The 24644-nt window shown below is 27.6% G+C and overlaps 1 long non-coding RNA gene across 1 annotated transcript; it reads left to right on the top strand.

Moving 5' to 3' along the window:
• The first annotated feature begins 3515 nt into the window (after positions 1-3515).
• LOC147810906 (uncharacterized) lies at positions 3516-5191 on the top strand. Its single transcript, XR_015433015.1, has 2 exons — positions 3516-4444; positions 5038-5191. It is a non-coding gene; the product is annotated as an uncharacterized LOC147810906 (long non-coding RNA).
• The last annotated feature ends 19453 nt before the right edge of the window (positions 5192-24644 follow it).

Raw genomic sequence — 24644 nt, 5'->3', positions numbered from 1 at the left:
TGAAAATCTAAATAAATTCATTTAATTTCTACTTTTGTTACAATGGCGAACTTGAAAAAAGAAGACATACAAATATAAATTACATAGGATTCTGTTGAAGAAAACATAAAATAAAAAAAAAGTATTATGACTCAACTTTAGCTACAAAGCATTTACATTTATTAAATTCCAATTCTGAAACTTTTGTTAGCAAATTTTATTATTTATAAGTTTTATTATTTTTTTAAAAAAAACATATGTTTTAATAATCGAACTTTATATTATCTTAAAATGAAGGTATCATAAACTTTATACAACAAAATCTCTTTTTAAACAAAGATAAATTAATAAAGAGTTTCCGTTCTAATCCTAAAGTGTGTAAACAGACAACGCATTATTTAAGTGCAGCACTGTTCCACCAAATGTGTACAGCGCCCGGCTGTGGATACAAGTTTAACTACTAGTTGAAGGATTAATTTATCGTTTTCTTTTAATTTTAATTAATATTTAAAATTCTTCTTAATCGCTTGGCTATTTGATTAATTTTAAATATATAAAATGCCTAGATGATTTCTTATAATAAAGAGAAATAACAGTTTGTCTTGGCACTTGAAGTACATAAATTACAATGTGATTTAAATAATTTAATTTTATCTATTTTACTTGTTCCTAAATATATTTTTACGTTTAATAAAATACATATTTACATAATTGAAGTGCACGGTTAATCATTTCAAGCAAGTAGAAGAAAAATGTTATTGCTTATAGCTATTATTTGAATAGTTTTCTATAAATTATCAATTTAGATTTTTTCTTTTCTGAATTCTGTAGAATTTATCATATAAGTGAACAAAATAGACAGGAGTAAATTAAAACATGACAAGAAATATGATTTACAAATAATAAAACTAGAATCTAAGATAAAAGATTTGAAATTGATTAGAAAATATTATGTTTTTACACAGATGTCCAATATAAAAATAAAAAAAATTCAAAACGCTAACAGAGTTTGCACATGCCTGGAAAAATTCGAAAATTGATACGAAAATAGTTTTTTTTTTTTTTATGTTTGTAACTACGAGATTATTTTAATAACTCTAAGTAATCTAGATTATATGACTTAAGATTTTAATTTTTAATTCTTAAACGAAAGCTAATACTTACAAATTTCTGACTTCATTAAAACAACATTGATGTCAGTTTTAAATTTTTTGCAGCTGCGTAACGAACTTTGACTATCATAAAATTACGCTATTATATCTTGATTCAATAATTGTCATTAAAATAAAGCTTACACTTACATTTAGACCTACATAATTGTAACATGTTTGCTCAATACAAAAAAAAATGTCTTATAAGCCCAAAAAAAGGCATGATTTATAGAATAACAGAAATAAGAGAAGGGAAGTACAAAAACATATCTAAGGTAACATTTCGAACCCGTCACCGCCAAGCTCCGTAGTACGGAGTTACATTTGGACAAAAAATAAATAGAAGCAAACAAAAATATGACCGAGACGCTAAATTATAAGTTGATCAGGGTCAACTCTTCAAATCTACATCTACTGAACTAATCGCTTTGTTTTATAGTTGCCCCCCCCCCCTCCAAGAAAAAAGTAGAAAGAAAGGAAAATAAGTATTATTCGTTACTCGACGAAAAGTTAATATTTCTGTATCGTGATCTGTCACGCCAACTACAATCGCCAAGGTGCCAAATAGATTTCAAATTTGCAATAAAAAAAAAAAAAAACATGTAGGTGTTTGCCCGGGGGTGGCTACGAGTTATACCTTTCGAGTTGGTCCCTTTCTGTGATGTTTTTTTCAGTTTCTTGCAGGCTACTGCCCGGAAGTTTCCAAGACTTGGCGATTATTCTGCCACAGGATACGGAAATCTCCAACTAATCAAAGCTAACCCATACAGCAAATTTCGTCCTAAAGACATCCCAAAACATTCCGAACACTCCTGGAACAGTCATATCCGTAAAGTGTCAGAAGAAAGAATTTCGTAGGATGTCACAAATAGACAGCAATATGACAGGCCTTTCAAAGGAGTGTTTTAGGAGTCTTGTAGGATCATCGTTCAGCGCATGCGTGTTAACTTCAACTTTGCCGTTAATGTTATTTCTTTTATCCAGTGACAAGAGCAATTCTGCTAGTGAAATCTAAGCAATAAGGTATTTATAAGCTCAAATATCTTATTAGTTTCTTATTAGTTAGTCTTATTAGTTTGTTTATCTTTCTTTTTTTTTATAATCTATTTATATATTTGATTTATAAGTGTACTTGAACCCCGTCATTATCTTTAATATCTCAATTGCAATGTTTACATGCATGTTTGCAATGTTTACATACATTACTAAATGTTTAAATGCGTGGTTTATTTAATTTTTTCATAATTATTGAGGAAGTTCTACTTTTATTATTTCGTGAGGCAAATTTTTATCTGTTCTGATAACTCATTCTTTCTATTATTTTTGTTTTCTTCCTTTAAGTTCAACTTGTTATTTGGCATGTTTTTTTGGTAACCCAAAATTAATCATTTCTTCTAATTACAAATGAAATGACGTTTAAATTATTTCAATGTTGCTATTCATCTTCATTATTTAGTATATTGTTATTTTACCATTTTTTACAAAGTTTTGTCTATGAATGGTGTTTTCAATATAAATGTAAACAATAACAATCTCCAACTCAATACTTGCTACTGCTTATTCTGCTAGGCTATATTTTCAAACTGATAATTTTGATTTAACAAAAGAAATAAATTATGTAATTTTTAAGCTCAAATCTGTTGTATTTCATAAGATAATAACGATAAGTAATTCTGGTGAGTAAGAAGTGAAAATTTGTTTTATTTCTTTAGAGATGTATTGCGAAAAAGGTGACATGGTTGCTAGATTTTGAATAACTCCCTTTTTTGGCAATCCTGATTTGGCCTCTTTCAATTTGTTTATTATTGTTTGTTCTTGTTGCAAGCTGTGCATCATCTTACGTTAGTGTTAGCACCTTTAGCATTGTAAACACAAGTAATAAGTTATCAAATACCATGTTTGCAAGAATCACAATGTTCTCTTGCAAGTTCTCAAAACACAATGATCGCGTTGTGAGCCAAATGGCTTTAAAATACACCCGAAACAGTAACCTGGAAGTATAGGCGTATAGAGCTTGCAGCGTTCCCTTGTGTAAAAAATGCGGTCCATAGGGATTTTTAAAATTAGAGATACTTAGCCAAGTAAATAACCAGGCAAAAGGGCTGCAGGTTTTTTTTCTTCCGTCCTAGTCTGAGTAAATTGCAGCATTTGCTGCAATGAATTCAATTTTTCTCCTTATATAATTGTTCATAATCAATCTGTCTTAAAATTAATAAAAAGTTGCAAAGTTATCTAACTATTATATTAAATTTAATCAGGATATCAATTTTAACTGCTGAAGATAATTACATTATTTTTACTATCTCAGTAATTCATATCTTTTTAAAAATAGTTCTTAAATTATATTTATATTAATATTAGTTAAGTTTATTATTTAAAAAAGAATCATGGACGCGATCAAAATGTCTATATGTGTAACTAATTTTATACAGAATAGTGTCTACATTTTCTCACTTTAATGTCATTGTTTCAAAAGCAGTTATTAGAATTTCTCCTGCTTAATGCTTAGTTTCATGCTCACTACTTAGTATTTCAAGAAATACTTTTTTTTTAAAAAATATTGAAAAGTTAATAAAAGTATTGAAAAAAGTTATTGAATCTGTAAGGAGTTTATTTTCTTTTAAAAAGTTCTTGTAAATATATTTGTCATTATTCACCTCTTGCATTGTGAAGCTGGTTTAAATATATGTGTTTACATTTTAATTCTTAGTTTACTTTTATAGATATATTTTAGGTAGGTATCTTGTGTTTCATAATATGTATTTTTTCACGGGGTTAAAAAATATTCAATGATCTCTTAAGATAAAATATTTAGTGCTTTAAAAGGCATATAAAACTTACTTGTAGTTGATCTGCATATTTTCTCAATTATTAAATTTTTGTTAACATTTTTAACTGATAATTGTGATTGAAACATTTAATTAGTATTTACATATTTGTATTTTTACAAAAAAAAATTGTATGCTAAATTTTAGTATTGTCTTTTTCTTGATTCTCCAGGAGCTCGTTCTTTTACAAGGACAGATTTACGATAAACTATTTTCAGAATGAAATTTTGTTTTCTTTAAAATAAATTTTTATTAATTATATCATTTACATGTCAATTTGCTTTTTTAAAATATTTTTATTTGTATAATTTTTGTTCTTTCTCATAGTCTGCTAGATTGCAAAGTCTTGATGGAACTGATTTTAAAGAACGTACAAGACAAGCTATTCGTCACATCATGCCTGATGATGTTGTTGAACTCTAAAGCTGGATGGGCAATAATGAAAAAAAAGATTTTTTGGTTACAGAGTGTCAGGTGCAATTATTGGTAATATTTAATCCCTGTTTATGTATATATATATATATATATTATTCCATTTGTAGTTTGACAGTATATAGTTAAAATTTGTGTTGCTAAAGTTGCCAAACTTTTTAATATACTATAAATTTAGTATTCCATGAATTTTCAATGAGTTTATAAATTTCAAACATTGGAATAATTTATGAGTGTGTTGTTTGAAATAATATTGTTATTAGTATCACCATCTTCTTTTCCAGTCATAGTAGAATGGTAATCATACGATACTTCAGTTATCCAACACTTTTTTTGACTTGCACTTGTGTGTACTAATAGCTTTATCATTATTACAGTTGTTGTTACTAGATTATTCTTATAACAATGAATCAAACATGTATCAAATCATTTTATTTTTTGTGAACTAGTATTAAGTTACGTATGATGGGCAATTGAAAAAGCAGCTTAACAAGGTTACCCCATAATATTTTCCCTGAGAGTAACAGAAATCTGGGCTTCTACTAATTTAGTTTGAGATACCTTTTAAATAGGTTCTGAAATAATTTTATGTTTATTCATGAAAATACCTACTGGTTTGTTTATATTTTCTTTTTGTTATGTTTTAGAAGCTGTTTGCAGTGTTTTCACATACACTAAAGTAAATGAAGTTGGAAGCATTATTAGAGGCTGGTTGCGCCATGCTAAAGAAAGAAGAGTTTATTCTGTAAAAAAATTAAGGAAATAATAGTGTAAATAAAAGTTTCACTTATGTGATTCTAATATTGTTTATTTTTTTCTATTCTCATATTTATTTGCATACACTAAATTTATGCTGCAAAAAATAGATAAATCCTTAAAACAAGTTATTTTTAATATTTTCAAGATACTGATTTAAGTATGCCTTCAGCTAACAATTCTTCAGCAAAACATGGCAACAGCTGTTTTAGTTTGTATATAAAAACAGATAATTTTCTAATTTTATTTGTTTTTTTTTAAATTGCATCATTGACACACTAACTAAACAATAAAGTATGTGATCCATAAACATCTATTTTGAGTTTTTGATAAAATAGTCACAACTTCATTTAAACTATTTATAATATAAAATGTTTTTTAGTAAATTTTGCAGAAGAATGTAATGAGAATTATTTTGCCAATTAACTAGTTTCAACTGATCATACGAGAAATTTAAATATTAATGCGAAGTTCTCAGTATTAGAGCAACATTAAAATAAAAATTATTCATTATTTTATTATAAGATATTTAATATATCTACTACATTAAACAATATGAGCAATAATGAAGCAATCATAAATTACAATGTACATAAAAGATTCAATAAGTCTCATAATTTAATTTAATAAGAAATATTCTTTACAGAAAACTAACGCTAATTAGGAGAATGGTAACCTTCCTTGGTGTTCAAAGGGTACATTCAATTAGACTTTTTAATAATGGCCAAGTTTTTATTCCAAGCAATAGAAATGTGAAATCCAATTATCTTGCATATTTTTGTATTAAAATGATACATTATTCTTTTCTTTAGATACGTTTGTTTATTAACTGTTTTACTCCCTTTTCCTTTACTAATTTTCCTAAAAGAAATAGTAGAGGAATAGCCCATTTTTCTGGAAAAATAGAGTGGTATACAAATTAAAAACTATCACCTTTTTTTTCATTTAGAAAACATTTTTCTGACCTCTAATTCAGTAAATTTAAAAGAAAAACCTTATTTAAGTTGCTAAAATTAATAAAAATTTCAAAGATGAAATTTATTTCCAAAATAAGACACCCTCCTATTACTATCATACCATTTCCAACATGCATCCCACAAGTTACCTCAATCCTTACTAAACAGGTCTTATTATGTCCTAATGCCATCCTAAAGCGTTCTAAAGGTATCCTGAAACTGTCCTAGTTATGACATCATTAAGATATCTGCAGGTGGGACATTCTAACACGCAGATGACATCCGTAGGACATTTAGCGGTAAATATAGGACTTCCTCTGGAAGTCACAGAATCCTAAAGATGACAACTTTAGGATGTCATAACGAAGTCAATGTGCTGTATGGGAAGTCACCAACGGTAGTTAAATACATTAAAAGTACAAAAATTATATGAATAATACTCACTAAGGATGGTTGACTGGATGTAAACAATAACAAGCTTCTCAAAACCGGAAGGAATTCAGAAAACTTCCGGTGTATCCCTCCGCTTATGTTTTATGCTTACGAGGCGATGTGTGAACACGCTTAAATATTCTAGGGAAGTTTATTTTTGCAATTTGTGTTTAAATTTACACGTAATTTTAACATCCATAAGAGTTATATAGAATTTAAAAATTCTAACAGGTCATGAGCTGAAACAAAATTTAAACAATTAATATCACAACAGAAATAAAGTGTAAGGTTTGCCATGTTTTGAGTGTTATCCCGTATTTGGCTATATTTGTGTAGAAACGTCACCATTTGTTAGTTTTTGGATACCATCATAACATGCTTACGGAGACTTCCGAATTCATTTGTCGTTTGCTTCGTAGAAATTGAAATTGAAAGAACGTGTTATATTGTAAACACTGCAAGTATAATAATATTGGATGGAACGCTTTCTCAAACTTAGGCGTAAATATCAAATGGAAATAGTAACCCGGAAGTCTTACGGCGAATTTTAATCCCTAGCGCGACCTCTGCTTAGCTTTACAAGATCAATCTTCGATCATTTAAATAATCACGCTTAAAAAACTTATACCAATTAAGTCTCAACTCTCGGATTTCAATGTTAGAAAATAAACATTTTAAACTAGTGAAATTTCCTTTAGTCTAGGCTTACAAAATTTAAAATAAAATGGTTAATAAATAGAAGTTCATTTCAATTCGCGATCGCAACGAACTATAGGGGGCGTTGTTGTATGAGACGCATACCTGCGATTTCTATATGAACCGTCATTCAGTTACTCTGGAGACGTCTTTAATGTAGCGTGTAGCATTGCAACGTTCCTTCTTTAATGTGGCTTATTAAATTTAAAAAAGAAAAATGTTTGATATCCTATCTTATACAACCGAAAACAAAATGGTATCTCTTTTTTTTTTTTTAAAGAAGGAACATCCAAAACACATCTGAAAAATATTTGTAAATAAACAGAAAAAAATATGTATCTTCTTATTAGAGTCAAAACCTAATGCCTGAGAAATAGTTTTACTAAATTTAATGATATTACCTGAAAGGCCTATTTAAACTTTACATTCCATAGTTTTAAGAATCATATTACTTCAAACATTAAAATAAGCAAAAAGTATACATAAGCTTCATAATTTTATGTAATTTAATTTTGTAAATAAAGTTTTTTGACAAGTAATTTTATCAAAAAAATTTTAAGTTTTAATAAAAATCATTATTTAGAAACTGAAAAACGTAAAGTAAAGAATGCTTACGATACAAAACAAAACAAAAAAAACAATTCTAAAAATTCCTTATATTAAAATAAACAACTTTCATGCTTTTTCTTTTTTGATTCATAATCGGACGTAGAAAACCATTCTATAGAAAACTATCATCAAGAAAAAAAACTACTTAAAAGTAAAATTTTTTATTTTATAAAAATTAGCACTTACCTGCTTTATAAATCAGAAGAATTCCAAAATGATTTGTTCTTCGATTTTTGTTACCATTTTTTAGTGCTACGAAAATGCGTCTTTGGGATTTGCCAAAAATAGAACAAGATGCAATTTTATTTTTTCTGGAGCGAAATATTTCGCCCATTGTCCACCGAAATCCGATAAACTACTTTGATTTTAAATAAAGTATTTCGTTTTATGATTTGTCACAAAAATTTTAGGTGTAGATTGGCGGCACTTAAAAACAGCCAAATCTGTAGCTGCTGTGGCGTTAATACATAAGTACCGAATTTTTATTCATACTTTTCTGAATCATATTACTTGAAACATTAGAATATGCAAGAAGTATACATAAACACATAATGTTATACCATTTATGTTTTCAAAAAAAGTATTTTGACAACAATTTTTATCAAAAAATTATAAACTATAAAACGGAAAATAAAGAATTCTTAGGATAAAAAACGATTTTAAGAATTCTTTACATTGAAATAAAAACTTTCATATAGTTTCTTTTCTTATTATTCTTATAGTTCTTAATCAGACGTACGAAACCATTCTGTAGAGAACTATCATCAAATAAGAAAAAAAAGTTTTACAAGCTAATTTTTTATTATAAAAATCATAACACTTACCTTCTTTATAAATCCGTAGAGTTCCAAATGAAATGTTCTTCGTTTGAAAGTTTTATTTTCAAATAATGTGTGCATAAATTATCCCTTTATTACTTTTAGATAACATACCACACATCAAAATTTTATAACTGTAAGATCTCGATATGAATTTGAATATGTAGCTTAAAAACAGAACAGCTGAATTCTAGTTGAAATTATCTATTCTTTCAAAACTAAGAAATACTTACCAAGAAAACGATAAAAAATTTATTAATCATCAGCACAAATGACACTATTTCAAGTAATTTGGTTGATTCTTTATTGTTGTTTTCCGAATTGGGTATAATATAGCCTACGTCACAGGTTGTGTTGTTCCTACTAAATTTAACCCATGAACGGCATTTTCTGCGAGCCTAACTTCAAGCCACAAATAAACAAACGAAGTGTTCGATCGTTTAAATAGCTGCTCGCCAGATTTTATTGCATGATAAAGAAAAGTTATTGAAACTAAATACAACTAAGTAAACAACAACAACTAAAACAAATAACAACAACTACTAATAACAATAACTAAATAAACAACAACTAAATTCCATTCGTTTAGCATTGCGTCATATGTTGTTCCTACTAAATCGAAGTAGTTGTGTTTTTTTCATATTATATCCAATTATATAGATACAGAAATATATACTGTTCTATAACAAAGAACAATTCTATAACTATTGCAGTTCTTGACGTTCTGAATTCACATTTCTTTATTGGAATGACGAAAGTAATGTTGACTTCATTTTAATTTGTAATGAATTGAAGACAGAAAAAATTATTTTGCCGTAATATACACATCTGTAAAAGCAAGTGATCATGAAATTGTAAGTTATGTTGTTGGTAATAGAAAGGTAAAAATTATTGAGAAATTGTTCTTCAAATGAATGGCGTCTTCTGCTTCAATGTTTGGCATGTTCTGGTTAGTTTTTTCAAGGTCTTCAGCTGTTCCTAAGGGAAATTTTTATTTTTATTTGCTGCTAAGAAAATGGCGTTCGTCATGGCCGATGATTTTGATGGAACTAAATGAAAACGTGATAAATTAATGTCTGATATTTACAGGCTCCCGATAGAGGGCGTACTCGGGAGTTGCGATAGCGAATTACAAAATAAACGTGTTGAACAAGTGCAAAAATTTGTTTTTAGCTTTAGTACGTAAATATTAATTTCTTAGGCTTCGCTGTTTTATTTTAATTTAAAGGCGCCACTAAGCTACACTAATTTTTATTAATTAATTTTGCTTTTAAAGGTATTATTTTTAATCTGTGTCTAGCAGTAGACTTGAAAAATATTACAAAAGTAAAAAGTCGTTTCATCTTAGCGAAAATAAACTCTATTTAATAAAAGTCGTGTGCTTGTAAAAGATCGTTTTCTTTATAATCTTAATAATAATCTAAAATAAAAGCTCAGTTTGATGTTCGTAAAAATTCTAATTTTATTTTGGTATCCTAAAAAGTACCCCCAAATTAATTACTACATTTTTGGCTAAAATATTAGAATGTATTGTACTGAAATACCGTCTTTAATAACAAACTTCCAAGATAACAATTTTTTTTCTTTCATCTAAAAAATACCTCAAAACTAGCAAGAGATGAAAATAGGAACTCAAAAAAGGTAAGAATAAAATTACTGCTACTGTTGCCATATAAGTTGATTCTTTCATTAATTAGCTTTATTTTTGGCTACGTGATTTCAAGTCTTGTCTCGAATTACTGGAAATTTTACACATTTAAAAAAAGGGTAATCGCGATAACGATATTTTATATTTTTTTAGTCGCGATGTATCATGATTATCATATTTTACAACCAATGTCGATTAGATGATAATTATCGACAAATATAACTTCACGATCAGTATCGTCAACGATAAATATCAATAACGATAATGTTATAAGTATTTCTGATAAGGAAAATTATCAAAGATGCTACATTGCAATTCGATATTTATTAATATTGCAATGACGATGTTTTAAAAACTACTCTCATGATATATCTTATTTTACAATAAATATCAAATATACAATAATTATCGATAACGATATTGTTAAGAGCATTTTAGGGATAATTTTCGAACAGGAAATTATTATTGTGTTGTGATAAATTTTATTTGGGTTACAAAAACCAATGTAAAAATAAATTATTTACAATTAAAATAATTAGTTAAATTGAAAATGTCGAGGAATATCGATGCTTCTTCTGATGTATCTCGATGTTAAAATACTGATATCACCCATCACTATTTTTTAAAAGTAATATTTCGGATGTATATTGGATTTGGATGTAGTCCCGCAGTGGACTGATCGTTAAGTCACGGTTCTCAGTAGATCACCGAAGACAAGCATCACTGACTGCGGTCAGAGTGCGGGTGGGTGACCACTTGGATCAGTCTACGAAAGGTCCGAGGGTGAGCGGTTTTGGTCTTTGTTAAACTGTTCTACCGCAAAGAGCTCGATTTCGTGCAGGTCGTAGGGCTTTAGAAGCGGGGGAGCCATTCTCTCTGCATAAGATCAAAATTGTGATGGCATGTCTTCGGATCATCCCCAGGGATGTTTCCCAGCCCGTCGCCAAAAGCCCATTGTGCAGCTCTAGTGCGACTTAAATGAGCTACAACTACAACAATTGGATGTAGAAAATGAGAGAAAGTAAACCATTTAAAAACTCTTAAAATAAAAATTAAAATTGTCCATTAATTTTTCAAAGTATAAACATTAATAGTGTCTTTATAGCAAAATAATTATAAATTGAAAGAAAAACAAAGATTCACAGTACTCCGAACATAGGTTTTAAAATACATTATAACAGAATTGTTCTAATATAATTTTAATACATTTTATCCTGTTAATTATTCATATCATTCGCATTGTTAAAACGTTGAAGAAAATTTTCTGATTTCAGATGATTATCATCTTATAAACAGCATGCCTTTTTTTTTCTAAAAAAAACCCCCCTAAAAATTAAATAAATGAGTAAAATAAAATTTAAATAATAACAAATTTCATTTTTTAAGTCTACATTCAAGGGTAGAAGGTAGAGGTTTAGTGAAATGTGCTCCATAAGAACCCTTCATGTGGATACCCACTATATATTCAATAAGTGCAAGAAGACGTAGTACAAAAATATTTTAATTATATATTCTTTTTCAAATGGATGATTGTTTTGTGTTTCACTAGAATTTTTGAAATTTTTCACATAAAAAAATTTAGAAATTCTTGGGATGTATTACTTCATGCAACTAAAAAAAGTTTGGCTACAACAAAGAAAATCTAAAAAGTGTAACTAAGTTGTTAAGTTTCAGCACCGAAATATATTTCCTTTAATTTATAAATATATTTTGGTTGATAGGAGTTAGTAAAACTAATTTGTTTGTTCAATATTCCTCTTCCACTTTTCCAATTTACCCCTGTAAAAGCAAGTAATTTAGTTTTAAGTTACTATAGGAAATTCGTTAAAATTATCTGGGGTATTCCATAATGATAGCCCTTAATGTGTATTTTTAGAATCTTTGTCAAACATGAAGTGAAAATAGGAGCCACGAGTAATACTAATTACTAGGAAATACACATTAGGAGCTACGAGTAAATAATAAAATTGGAAAAAAACAAATACGGAGTCAAGATCTTATATATCAATACTAAAAAAGGATTGAAAATATTGAAACCTGCTTGCCTGCAAGAGAAAACAGAGAAGAAGCGAAAGACATCGTCAAAGTTTCATCAGGAAATCAAACTTATTTTGATGCTTTTCATTCTTTCTTTCTCGAAAATGATTCGTTAAATTTGTTTTGAGTTTTTTTTTGTTGTTTTTTATGGCATTAATATTAATTTGCGATCTCTGATGTGCATATTTTTTCGGCATCATTTTTGAGAATGGCTTTTGGCTTATTTTTTGACACAAATATATATGAAGGGCAGTCTTTAAAGTACACCCTGTATGTTCTAATGCAGCATGCGACCAGTAAATTAATTTATTAAATTAATTATTTTAAAATTAATAATTTTAAATTAATTAATTTAATAAATTATTAATTATAAAATTAATTAATTAAATTACTTAATTTATTAAATTACTTAATTTATTAAATTAAATAATTTATTTAATTTATTAAAAAAAAAATTTTTAATTAATAAATTTTTTTAATTAATTCATTATTAATTATTTTTTGTTTAAGACTTATCGCAATAGAATAAAACACGCACTCTCAAAGGGTAAAGATTACTGGCAGGATTCACATGGTGCTTAAAAAAATAAATAAAAAGAGTGGTACTCATTTATTATAAGTAGGTAGTTTAAATTAAAGCCTTCACTTACGAATTAAATCCACAAAGCTACTGACTTAGCATCAATGATTATGCAATTGAAATTACAGAGATTGTGGCTATTACGAATATGCTATAACAATTTTATTCCTTTCGATTTTGCTTCCTCTTTTCAAATTTTTTAAACACTATACTGATGGGTCTCTAAGTTAAGAAAACGGACAGGATATTATTGAAAAGTCACAGGTTGTGTTTAATGAAATTTTTAAGTTTTGATCGAATAAATTTTTTAACAAAATTTAAGATAAAATGTCATATTTTAAAATAAAGATATTGCAACAATAACTATTACAACAATAACTTATATATATATATATATATATATATATATATATATATATATATATATATATATATATATATATATATATATATATATATATATATATATATATATATATATATATATATATATATATATATATATATATATATATATATATATATATATATATATATATATATATATTTATATTTAGGTGAAAATTCAAACTTTTATAGACTGTAAAAATTCATTTGAAGTGCACACTTCAATTAAGAATCGGGAGTTTTTTTTATTCCCATTCGAAGAATGGTTGCCTTTTACGAATCGAATACGACATGACCTCAATGCTTTTTTAATTATTGTAATTAACAATAATTTTAATTATTGCTTTAATTGTTGTAATTAAAGTAAAATGTTTTAGCTATGTTGGTAAAAATAAGTTGAATAGATCGAAAGTCATTAAGATTAGTATTTTTCCCTCTATCCTCTTTATCGTTGTGCAAAAAAAAGAAAGGAAAAAAAAACACTATTAGTCAAATTCACCTCAACTTGGAAAATCCTGATATCTGTCACTACTAGGTCACATCATTAAAAAACGGTTAAGCTAAAATTTTTATGGTTAAAATAAAATTCACATTTTGAATTAAATCCCATTAAGTCTGAAAAGATGAAAAACCATTGAGTGCAAGACTAAATTGTAATTAAAATGAAATTCGTATTTTTAATTACTCCTAGTTTCGATTTGAAGGTGAACTAGAAAAAAAAAACCGAAAGGTGGAAAGTGAAATGTCAGAAAGAACCGTAGCGCCATCTATGGCAAAGCTTAGTTACTAAATTGTATATATATATTATTTTTTAAATAATAAGCTGAATTTATACTGCTATTTTCTACTCATCATTAAATAAATTAATGAGAAAAATTTAAACTTCTTTTAAATTATATGATTATGCTTCAACCAACTAATTTATTTGATAATTTACTAAGTAAAAGAAAAAACTAGAAAATTATCTTTTGCGAATATTGATTTATTTCAAATCGTGGCAGCGTCCTCTAATGTGTAAGAAATAAACTAATAAATCTGGAACAAAAATTCAAAATGTATCTTTTAAATTAATTTACATTAAATAAAAATGAATTTCATGTCAATGTAACATTTTAATATTTCTGAATAAAAACTTTAAGAAAATAATCAATTATTTGTTATTATAATTACAAGTCATGTTTTTTCCTTTAATTAATTTTTGGAAAATTATTAATAAGAAATATTACAGGGGAAAAAAGAAAAATATATGTAATGTATTTTTATGAACAGAAATATCAGAACTGTAGAGTTTCAATTATATTTTTTTTTCTAAATTTAAAAAACTTAAATTAACACGGACAGATTAAATTAGCAACTAAGAAGAAGAAAAAGATGAATATATGCTTTCTCTCTTTTACTATGGGTATAAGAATAAGCTATCATAAGTAGTAAATTTAATAACGAGTAAATATTTATTAATAATAATGAAATAATTTATCAATAATAAATAAATTGTATACTTTCTTGGTTTAAAACAGATTGATATTATATATTTAGAGTTAAAATTTATACTTTATTGTAGTTTAATTACGGATACTATTTAAATACTAAACAAAATAAAACTAAATATATGTTGTCATTTTTTTGAATATTGGTATAAAAATATATTATCTTCATAATGATAATATTACATTTGCAAATAAAGAAAACATATTTTAAGAATAAATATATCAGCGTGGAAATGTAAAACGAAATGCAGTCAATAATCGTCATGAAGAACTATACAAAATCTCACAGCTCTGAATTCTGCCGCCACAATGGGCCAAAAGTTAAATTAAAAATTAAAGGTAAATATAATATTTAAATGCAAAATTTGTCCGAAAAAATAATTAAAATTGAAAAAACTAGATTTTACTGAACAGCCTAGTAGTAACCTTTCCTAATTTTATAGAAATATACCGGAATGAACTGCCCGCAGATTTGAATCTTCAAGTGTTGTGGCAAAAATTATTGAGTTATGTTCGAAAATTTCGTGTCTTTTTTTTTTATCTGAAATTTGTTTACTTATAATTTTTTTTAATACATAATTTATTTATTTTTAATTTTTTGAGGGCATTTTTAGACAAATTTTCATAACTTCTGCTTCTGGTCCGGCTCGTTGAAGTGGCAGAAGATATTAATTCAGAGTTATAAGATTTTGCGTACTTCTTTATATTGGTTGTTGAAAAAGTTTTATTGTTTGTTGTTCGTCCAAATAGTACAGATTGGTATATTATGTATTTAGAAATAAAAATCATACATAATAAGTTAAGTAAAAAATAAATTGAAAATAATGTCAAGCATATTGATTCTAAATTATAGTGATTTATCACAACCAAACCGAATTTGTGAAATTTCAATCAATTTAAGTAAAATTGAATCACAATCAACTGTTAATTTTTATCATAAAAAATAAACAGATATTCAACTATTTCTAGTCGGGGATTAATTTTTCAACCCCAGTTGTTTTACTAAACCTAAACAAAGCTGTGTTGTTGTTTTTTTTTAAATGGGTTAACATTGATTTTAAAATTTTGATTATAAAACGATCTTATAACTGAAAAGGCTGTATTATTATGCCTGTTGATTCTAAACGAGATCAGTTAACCAACCGTGTCCTAATCTTTCACCGGAAAGGCGTTACTTTCATTGCTGAATATTGCACTCAGTAAAAGTTATCCAAAGATAAAGCCTAGCGTGGACAGCATCACAAAAATAAGAATAAGTATTTGTTTAATATTTTTCATCTTTGTTTGAGTTGGAGAATTTTTCATCGTTGATTCAACAATTTAAAGTGCTAACCATAAGCAATTGTCTAAAAAAAGTTTTATTGTATAACATTATTTTTTAAAATTTTTTGAAACTTTCAAAATTTCGTAAAATTTTTGAGCGTAACTGTTCTTGAGTCACTAGTAAAAATAAATGACACTTTAAACCTCATTTTCGAGTATTAAAACAATTAACGTAGCGATAATTTTATTTTATAATTGAAATTCTCATTTTTATTGCAAAAATTATAAACAATAATTTAAAAATTCTTTTTTTAAAATGATAGTGTGTAATCTATTTTATAAACTAACATTTTAGAAAACCCCATTAGAGTAAGTAGAAAATGTTTTTCTAATTAATTGGATAGATAATAAAGAAAAATTTTATATCGAAATATTTAATTAAATTATTTAATTTAAATTTTAATATCTGAGTACATTTTTACCGAATTATAATTAGAACTGCAGTAGCTGTCTATGAAATTATAATTATCACTTCACCCTAATCAAAATGCAACCGAAAACCAGGCGCTTGGAGTAAGATTAAAAAAAAAAAATAATAAATAAAAAAAAGATTGTTACCGTGTTTAAAAAAAAGGAGGAAAAATTGATTAGGGAAAAAGATAAATAAATAAAATAATGACACTTGCCCAGTGAGGGCCAGCGATGCGAAGAGGGAAAGGATAAAACGTGAAATTGGCGGGAAAACTGTTGGCTTCCGATCGATTATTTTTCCCGCCTTCGCGACCTCTCTTTCTCTACCTTCAGGCGGCTTCAAACGAACTTCGAGCTCTTTTCTGGTTTGGAGAAATCGATATGACGTAGGCGGACTTCATTCAGAAAACGACGGGAACTGTGCAGCTGATCTTGATTTAAATGCAGTGGAATATCATCTCATTTATTTCTAAGATTTTTCTGCTCTTGATTTGAAGCATTCGCTTTTTGCAGCTTGCTGTTTTTATGTTCGTTTAATAAAAAAATGCTTTTTTATAGCTTTGTGATAGAATTTCCTGTTTAATTGTGTATGTTATTTATTTATTAATCAGCTGATCGTGATTTAAATGCTATTGAATAATGTTTTAATTTATTTCCAAAAAATTTCAAAGTAGATTTCGCTAAAAGTCATTCGCTGCTGATCGTTTTCATTTGAAAAAAAATCGTCCTTTTTTTCAGCTTTGTGCTTGCATTTTCTGTTTTATTTATTAATCAGCTAAGCACAATCTAAATAGTACAAAATATCTATTTCTTTCTTTCCTTCTAAGAATTAGACAGTGTATTTCGCACTAGGCATTCACTTGTCGCAGCTTATTGCTTTCCTATGCATTATTTCTTTTTTTCCTTTCTCTTAGATTTGTGTTAAAATTTTTTGTATAATTGGGTATAATATAAAAAAACACAACTACTTCCACTTAGTAGGAATAACATTTACCATGACGCAATGCTAAATTCTATGCCACTACCCACATAAATGCCACTATCCACATAAATCAATTTTTAATCAAAAATCGAATATCAATTACTTTTCTTTATAATGCAATAAAATCTGGCTAGCAGCTATTTAAACGATCAAGCACTTCGTTTGTTTATTTGTGGCTTGAAGTTAGGCTAGCAGAAAATGCCGTTCATGGATTAAATTTAGTAGGAATAACACAACCTGTGACGTAGGCTATAGTATACCCAATTTTGTATCGCATTAATTCATTTGTTGAAATATTGAAGTAATTTAAGTTGCATCTAGTTCATAATTCAAAAAACTTCCAACTTGAATTTTTTCAATGTTTTTTTTAGCCGCAATGGCTTAGGACAGTGTTTCCTAAAGTGTGGTACGCGTACCCCAAAGGGGTACGGGGACAGTTTAGCGGGGGTACGTTTCTCATGCAAAATATCTTACAACAAACGAAAGTCACAAAAAAAAAAAATTGTGAAAACAAAGCTAGCCATGAAAATTTATGATTACGTATTTTTCTATTGGCTATTTTTTTCCAGAGTTAACAGTTAATAATTAGTGGTGTCAACAGCCAGTTGTGGTTTTTAACTTTTGTGCAATTTTTTATAGTAAAAAATAGATTCAATTTTTAATTAGTGGTACACAGCGTTACGAAAAATTTAGAAAGGGTACACAAAAGTCATAAGTTTGGGAAACACTGGCTTAGGGGATAGTGCGTTCACTTTCCAATGAAGTGAACCGGGTTCGAATCCCAGTCGATACGAATTCCGCATCCGGCTTGCACCGACCACAGTGCTGTCGCGAAATATCCTCAGTGGTAGACGGTCATGGGTTAGAGTCCCCTTGCCGTCAGCCTAACCGTGGGAGGTTCTCGTGGTCTTCCTCTCCATGTAACGCAAATGCTGGTTAGCTCTATCAAAAGGTCCTCCACGAAGGCAAATTTCTTCCAATACTCGTTCCAGGAATTGCCTTGTCTTCTGAATTGGGTTCAAAATTACAAGGCTACGGAGTTTAATATTAGAAGTCGTAAACCCAAAAATTGGATCGGCTGTTCAACGACCATTATAAAATGAAGGAATGAGTTCTTCTAATGATTCGTAAATAAAACTTAAACATTTTATACTTAGTTTGTTTTTTAAGCTTATCAAAATTTAAAATAAAAATATGTAACAAGCAATTTACCCTAAAAAAAAATTCAGTACATGAAAAAAAAAAGGATCGAAAAGAGGGAAAGGCAATGGAAATTATAGGAAAATAAACTTGACCTGAATATCTAAAACTTTTCTTGACAGCTTAAAATAATCATTTTAATTTTTGGTAGCGAAAATAAATAACGTTAAAATAAAAAATAATTGTAATACATATAAAAAATAAAGGTAATTAAATGACAGTAATATAAAATTACGTAATACGGTGTCGGAAGATTACGCAAAGAAAATATATATATATACATCAAAAATATTACACAACATAATTTTAAAAATAGTAAACAGGTACTTTATCCAATACGAAATATAAAATTTAAAGAAAAATAAAGTACGAGAGATAGGAGGAAAGGCAGAGCACTAAAATTGTTTACATTATTTGCTTTTTTTTCTTCTTCTTTTTAAAATATAAACTAAAGCAACGAATCCCTAAAAAAATCTCAGAGCATTTAAAAAATGTTTTAAAAGTATAAGGTACCATCAAAACTTTTAATAAAAAATTCTCAAAAATAACAAAAAATTCCCGATAGAGGAAGAACTTTATCTATTTATAATAATTTTTAGTACCAAAAATAAATAGTATTTAAATTTTAAAAAAATTATCATAATAAAATAAATTAAACAATAGGAATATGAAATTAATAAATTGTAATGTTGAGACAAAAAAATGTTTGAGAAAGAAACCTATGCATACTAAAACATGCAAACTCCATTCTAAATAGGAAAAAAATAGACCTAAAAATAAATTAAAAATTGGGCGAAGCACTAGGGAGTGGTAGCATTGACAAAATGCATACAAAATATGCAATGGTAACAAGGTTATGGTATAATTTTTAATCTCGCTGAAATAGACAATTAATCTTAACATAAAACAATTAACTATCATACATTTAACCTTTATTAAAGTAAAAGCCCTAGCAACAAATTCTATTTACTGAGAAACTTCTTGCATTCGGATTAGATTTCTTAATTCGACTTTAATAAAAATTTGTATTTTTAAGGGCGAAAATCGGTCCAATTGCCTATAAATAAGTTGGCTATTTTCTCTATTGAATGCGTTTTTAAAAATATGCATACCTAAATCAATAATGTTCCAGACGCAGAATTATCAGTTTCACGTTTGCATTTTCCCGCGCAAAGTCACCTGCCCCTGGTAAAGCGAGGGCGCCTAAAGCGGGAGGGGGATAGCCATCAAAACTGAGCAGCTGTTATCACTAGCATGAGATGTAAACTGAAAATGACGTCATCGGTCCATCTCCACGTGGGGGGTGTAAAGAATCACCCCAAGCGTAGGAGGAGTAGAGGGACGGGTTGAAACGCCCTTTAGTTAGCCTGAATCAGGGTCTCCGCCCCGCTCTCCCGACACCCGCAAAATGGGGGTGGGGGATCAGGAAGAATTCCAGTCGATAATCTGCCGGGCGTGTCTCCCCATGCAACGAGAGCAACTTCTTTTTTTCCGTTTTCGTTTTTGAAATTCAGAACACTTGATGATTTGTGATACTTGGATGCATTTCAGAAGCCTGTCAGGGTAAACTGAGTAATAATTTTCAGTTGACTTTGAAGAGCGAGTTCAACTGCTCATTTGCTATCAAACTACCCTTGATTAGTATTTTTTAGACTAATGAATTTCATGTAATTTTTGGGTTTGATAATGTGCTAAGTAGTTATATATTCAAAGCAAGCGTTCGAAACTTAATTACAGATAAAGAAGAAAAGAAAAAAAAACTGCTTTATCAAATGAATTGAATATCCACCAAAGATTATGTCCATTTTATTAAATTCTAATATTAAATACATTAAAAAAATTTAAAAAATTAAAATTAAAAAATGTTTAAAATTTTTTTTAAAATGTAAATATAAAAAAGTTATTTGTGGAAGGGGGATTCCAGGCAGGCTAAAGGAGGCATTCAATCAACGGCTAAGGAAACTAAATTTTTAAATCTAAAGCTATTTTTAATTATAAAATATAAAAAGCATGGTCAATTTCCTACTTTATTTTGCAAATGCATATTATTTTATTTTAAATATACATAGATTAAAAATATTTGTTAGTTAACATTGATGCTGCGTACTATATTTTTTTTATTATTTCTTTTAAAAGTTTTATTTCAAAAAAGTGATATTTTAAACAATGCAAAATGAAGACCTGTAATAAAACATCAGAAGTAAAAGAGGTGGAAATAAAATGAAATGTGATAGAAATAAACGTTACTAATAAATATGTTTACACATATTTTTTACTTCTACAAAGTAACATCCTGCTTAATACGAAAAAAAAAGAATGCAGGACATTTTAGAAAATAAATGAAGGGTAACAGTATAGCATGTTCCTTTTGTTTAAAAATCTAGATCATGTGTATAAAAATCTTTTTAAAGATAAAAAAAAAAAAAAAAAAACGTATGCAAAGCAGATAAATAATAATTATTTTACGGTATAGATAGCCGAGTAGATAGTGGTTTAAGTGGTGCCATGACTTTCCTAAAAAAGAAAGAAAAATCACGTGTAATTCTCATTCCGCCGCAGCAGCCTTCTTATTATTGAAATAATTATAAATGCGACGACATTTAGAAAGAAAAAAATCCTGCTTCTTCTTTAAAGTGTTGCTTATTTTTAATTAAAAGAAAAAAAAACGCGTCATTTAAAAAAAAAAAAAAAAGTTGTGACATCAAAAACTTCTTACTACTGCATCTTACTTCTGCAGCTATTTATTTTTTATAACTTAAACAAGTCCAAATTATTCAGCATAATTGTTTGCCTAACTTATTTTTCAGCTTATTTATTAATAAATTCATGTAGCCATTTAAAAAAATAAAATAAAAAATAAAGTATAAAAAAAAACGAAATTTGTACCTCCTACCTTTTAAACTTTAAAAAAAAAAAAAAAATATATCTTACCTGCTTATAAATTTTTATAGATAATCGAAATGTCGTAGGCTAGTTGACCTTATAAAAAAAAAAGGAAACAGCCACAGTCATTTTGAAATTCACTAGGCCAATTTGAAAAGTCCGTAGCACTTTTTAAACAATCAGCCTAGCACATTTTAGGCATATTGCTTTGAGCCTATGTACTTTTAAGCTAATTAGCTGAATAAAACTGAATTATTTAAGACAGTCCCGGAGCAGTTTATTTCGGGCAATTAACCCAGAGTTGAACGCTGCAAATTTAATGTGATTCAGTAAGTCTTCGCACATTTCCAAATGATATTAAAAATAGACTGACGCCGATGATAAATATCAATAGAAAGGACCCAATATTCGCACCCAAGTTAATGAACGATAACTTTTCTGCTGTCTCTTTTTACTTTTAAGCTAATTAGCTGAATAAAGCTGATTTATTTAAGACAGCCCAGAGCAGTTTATTTCTAGGAATATATCTAAAGTTGAACGCTTATAGTAAATAGCCTTATTAATAAAAGTTAATAACAACAAGCCGGAGCAGATTAAATGTAATTCTGTAAATTCTTCGCACATTTCCGAATGATCTTAAAAGTATGATGGCATTGATGATAAATATCAATAGTAAGGACCCAATATTCGCACCCAAGTCAATGAACGATAACTTTTCTGCTGTCTCTTTAGCATTAAAATAATAATTAAGTTATAATAAAGCAACAAAAAGAGCAAATAACTTTTAATTAATTCTATTTTTTTTATTATATTCTTCATTTAACTACAAATTGTATTCGAAATTATCGTTGAAATTTATAATTAATATTACCTTTGGCCCGATAAAGTAATTGTTTTCAACTGTTCAAATGTTTATCACAATATAAAAAAATATTTTATACATTTAAAGTTACACAAAAACTTTAGTGTTTATATATTGAACCATTGTGAGACACTAAAACTGTTTCTTCGACTTCATTTAATTAAACCGAATTTCTTTAGGAAGATAAAATAGGGACAGACAAATTCGATCATTAAATCACAGTGATCGTTGAGAATAAATCGTCTGAAATTATCCAAAATAATGGCTACAACCTACAAAAAGAATAAATTTTTTAATTTTTTTCCTTTTTTCGGATTTTTTCCGGATTATTTTATTATTATTATTTTTCTTACTCCCTTTTTTCATTGTTCTGTAATTTGTTCCATGTTTTCTCTACATTTTGAACTTATTTTATGAGTTCTATTTACTTGCAGCTTATGCGCAGTAAATAAAACTTATTGTTTTTCTTAATTTTCTTCGTTTTTTTCTTTTTGTTCTTTTTGTATTTATTTAAAAAAAAAAAAGTGTTGGCAAGATTAGTTTTATCATCGTTATTATTTTCAAGCTCAATTAAAACACAAAACAGTTATTGTGAGATGTCTCATTTGATATTTTGAGGATATAATTATTCAAAGTTGAACACAAATTTGCTGCCACTTTTTCTTTTTTGTAACTTATTGCTATCTCACACCATGACTTTTAAAATATACTAAAACATTCACTCTAATTTATCATACTCTTGTATTTTTAATGTAAAATTTTTTGTAAAAACTCAGGTAAACAAGCATCTTAAAAAAGTTTACTAAAATTCAAAACGTCTTTACTTAAAATATTTTTAAAAAATTTCTTTTTGAGAGTTAAGCTCTCTTAAAAACACATTATTACTAAAATTTATTACTACAATGGACTAAGGGAAATGAGTTATATTTTATTATGAAATTTTAATTCGGCTATACACGCTATTAATTACAATTAGTTTTATTTTATGAATTCAAAAAAAAAAATAATAATAATAAAATACAGCGAAAAATTATCATAAGAAAAAATATTCTAACGCAAGAAGCTAAAAGAGAAAAAAATTTTTGACGCAAAAAACTTTTTGTTTATTCTATTTTAATAGGGAAAAACATTCTGATTTATAAAGTTTTCGCTTATATCCGAAATTTTCTGATTGAAGATAAGGCATATTACATAAAAATTAATGTTTAAAATTTCACCCCAATTATTCAACTTCATCGGTTTTTTGAAATATAAAACTAAATAAAAATATATTATTTAAGTGTATCCAAAAGAAGATAGTGGACATTTCAGTCTTATAAAACAAGACCTCTATATTTAATACAAAATAATTAACAAAAAAAACATTATTTCTTTTTTAAAGTCAAATTAATTAATTATTTAAAGAGTTTCACCTGCTTCAGATTTTTTTAAAAATAAGCAAATCAAAATATCAAATGTTTCACGAAAAAAAGAAAAGAAAAGAGGAAGAAAAAAAAAGCCGAAAAATGAATAGTCATTATTTTTTCTTTTAATTCGTGATTGGTTGTTTTGGAAAAATACATATTTTATTTTTTTCTGAAGACAAAAAAAAAAAAAAAGACAAAAAAAAGGCTTTATTTATTTGTCTATTTTTTGAATAAAAACTAAGGCATCCTGTCAATTTAAAGCAGGGTGTAAGATAAGTAAATAAAAAAAAGTAAAGCTGAGCTAAGATTTCAACACAATAACAGAGAACTATATCAAAGATGATATAAAACCGAATGTTTGAAAACTTTACACACCTGTAGTTTATCTATATTGAAGGATGGATTAGGGTTTGTCTAAGCTGTGATAAAGAGGATTGAACATGGTGGAAATGTTCCAGCCCTTCCCTAACATCTATCATCCCGAAACTTTCGCTTCCCCCCCTCCAATTTTTATATGCCTATTGGGGGCTGTGCTACTTTCAGAACATCCCAATATCTGATAGAACACGTGGTTTTTCGCGGTTTTATTGTTTTGTTTTTTCAACAGTATTTGCGTATTACATTTAATATGACATAAAGCAAAGTATTTTTATTTAGTCTCCCATATACAGAGTTATTACTGGAGCTGGGCGATATCCGAATTTTTGAATCACGATATATCGTTAAATATCGATAATTTTGGAACAATGTGTCACTATATAGCAAAAAAAAAAAAAAATAA

Source organism: Parasteatoda tepidariorum, chromosome 4 (assembly GCF_982258835.1).
Source record: "Parasteatoda tepidariorum strain Cologne lab strain chromosome 4, Ptep-v5.0, whole genome shotgun sequence".
Lineage (NCBI taxonomy): Eukaryota > Metazoa > Arthropoda > Arachnida > Araneae > Theridiidae > Parasteatoda > Parasteatoda tepidariorum.
The sequence above is the reverse complement of the archived record's forward strand: the minus strand, read 5'-3'. Positions and strand labels throughout refer to the sequence as shown.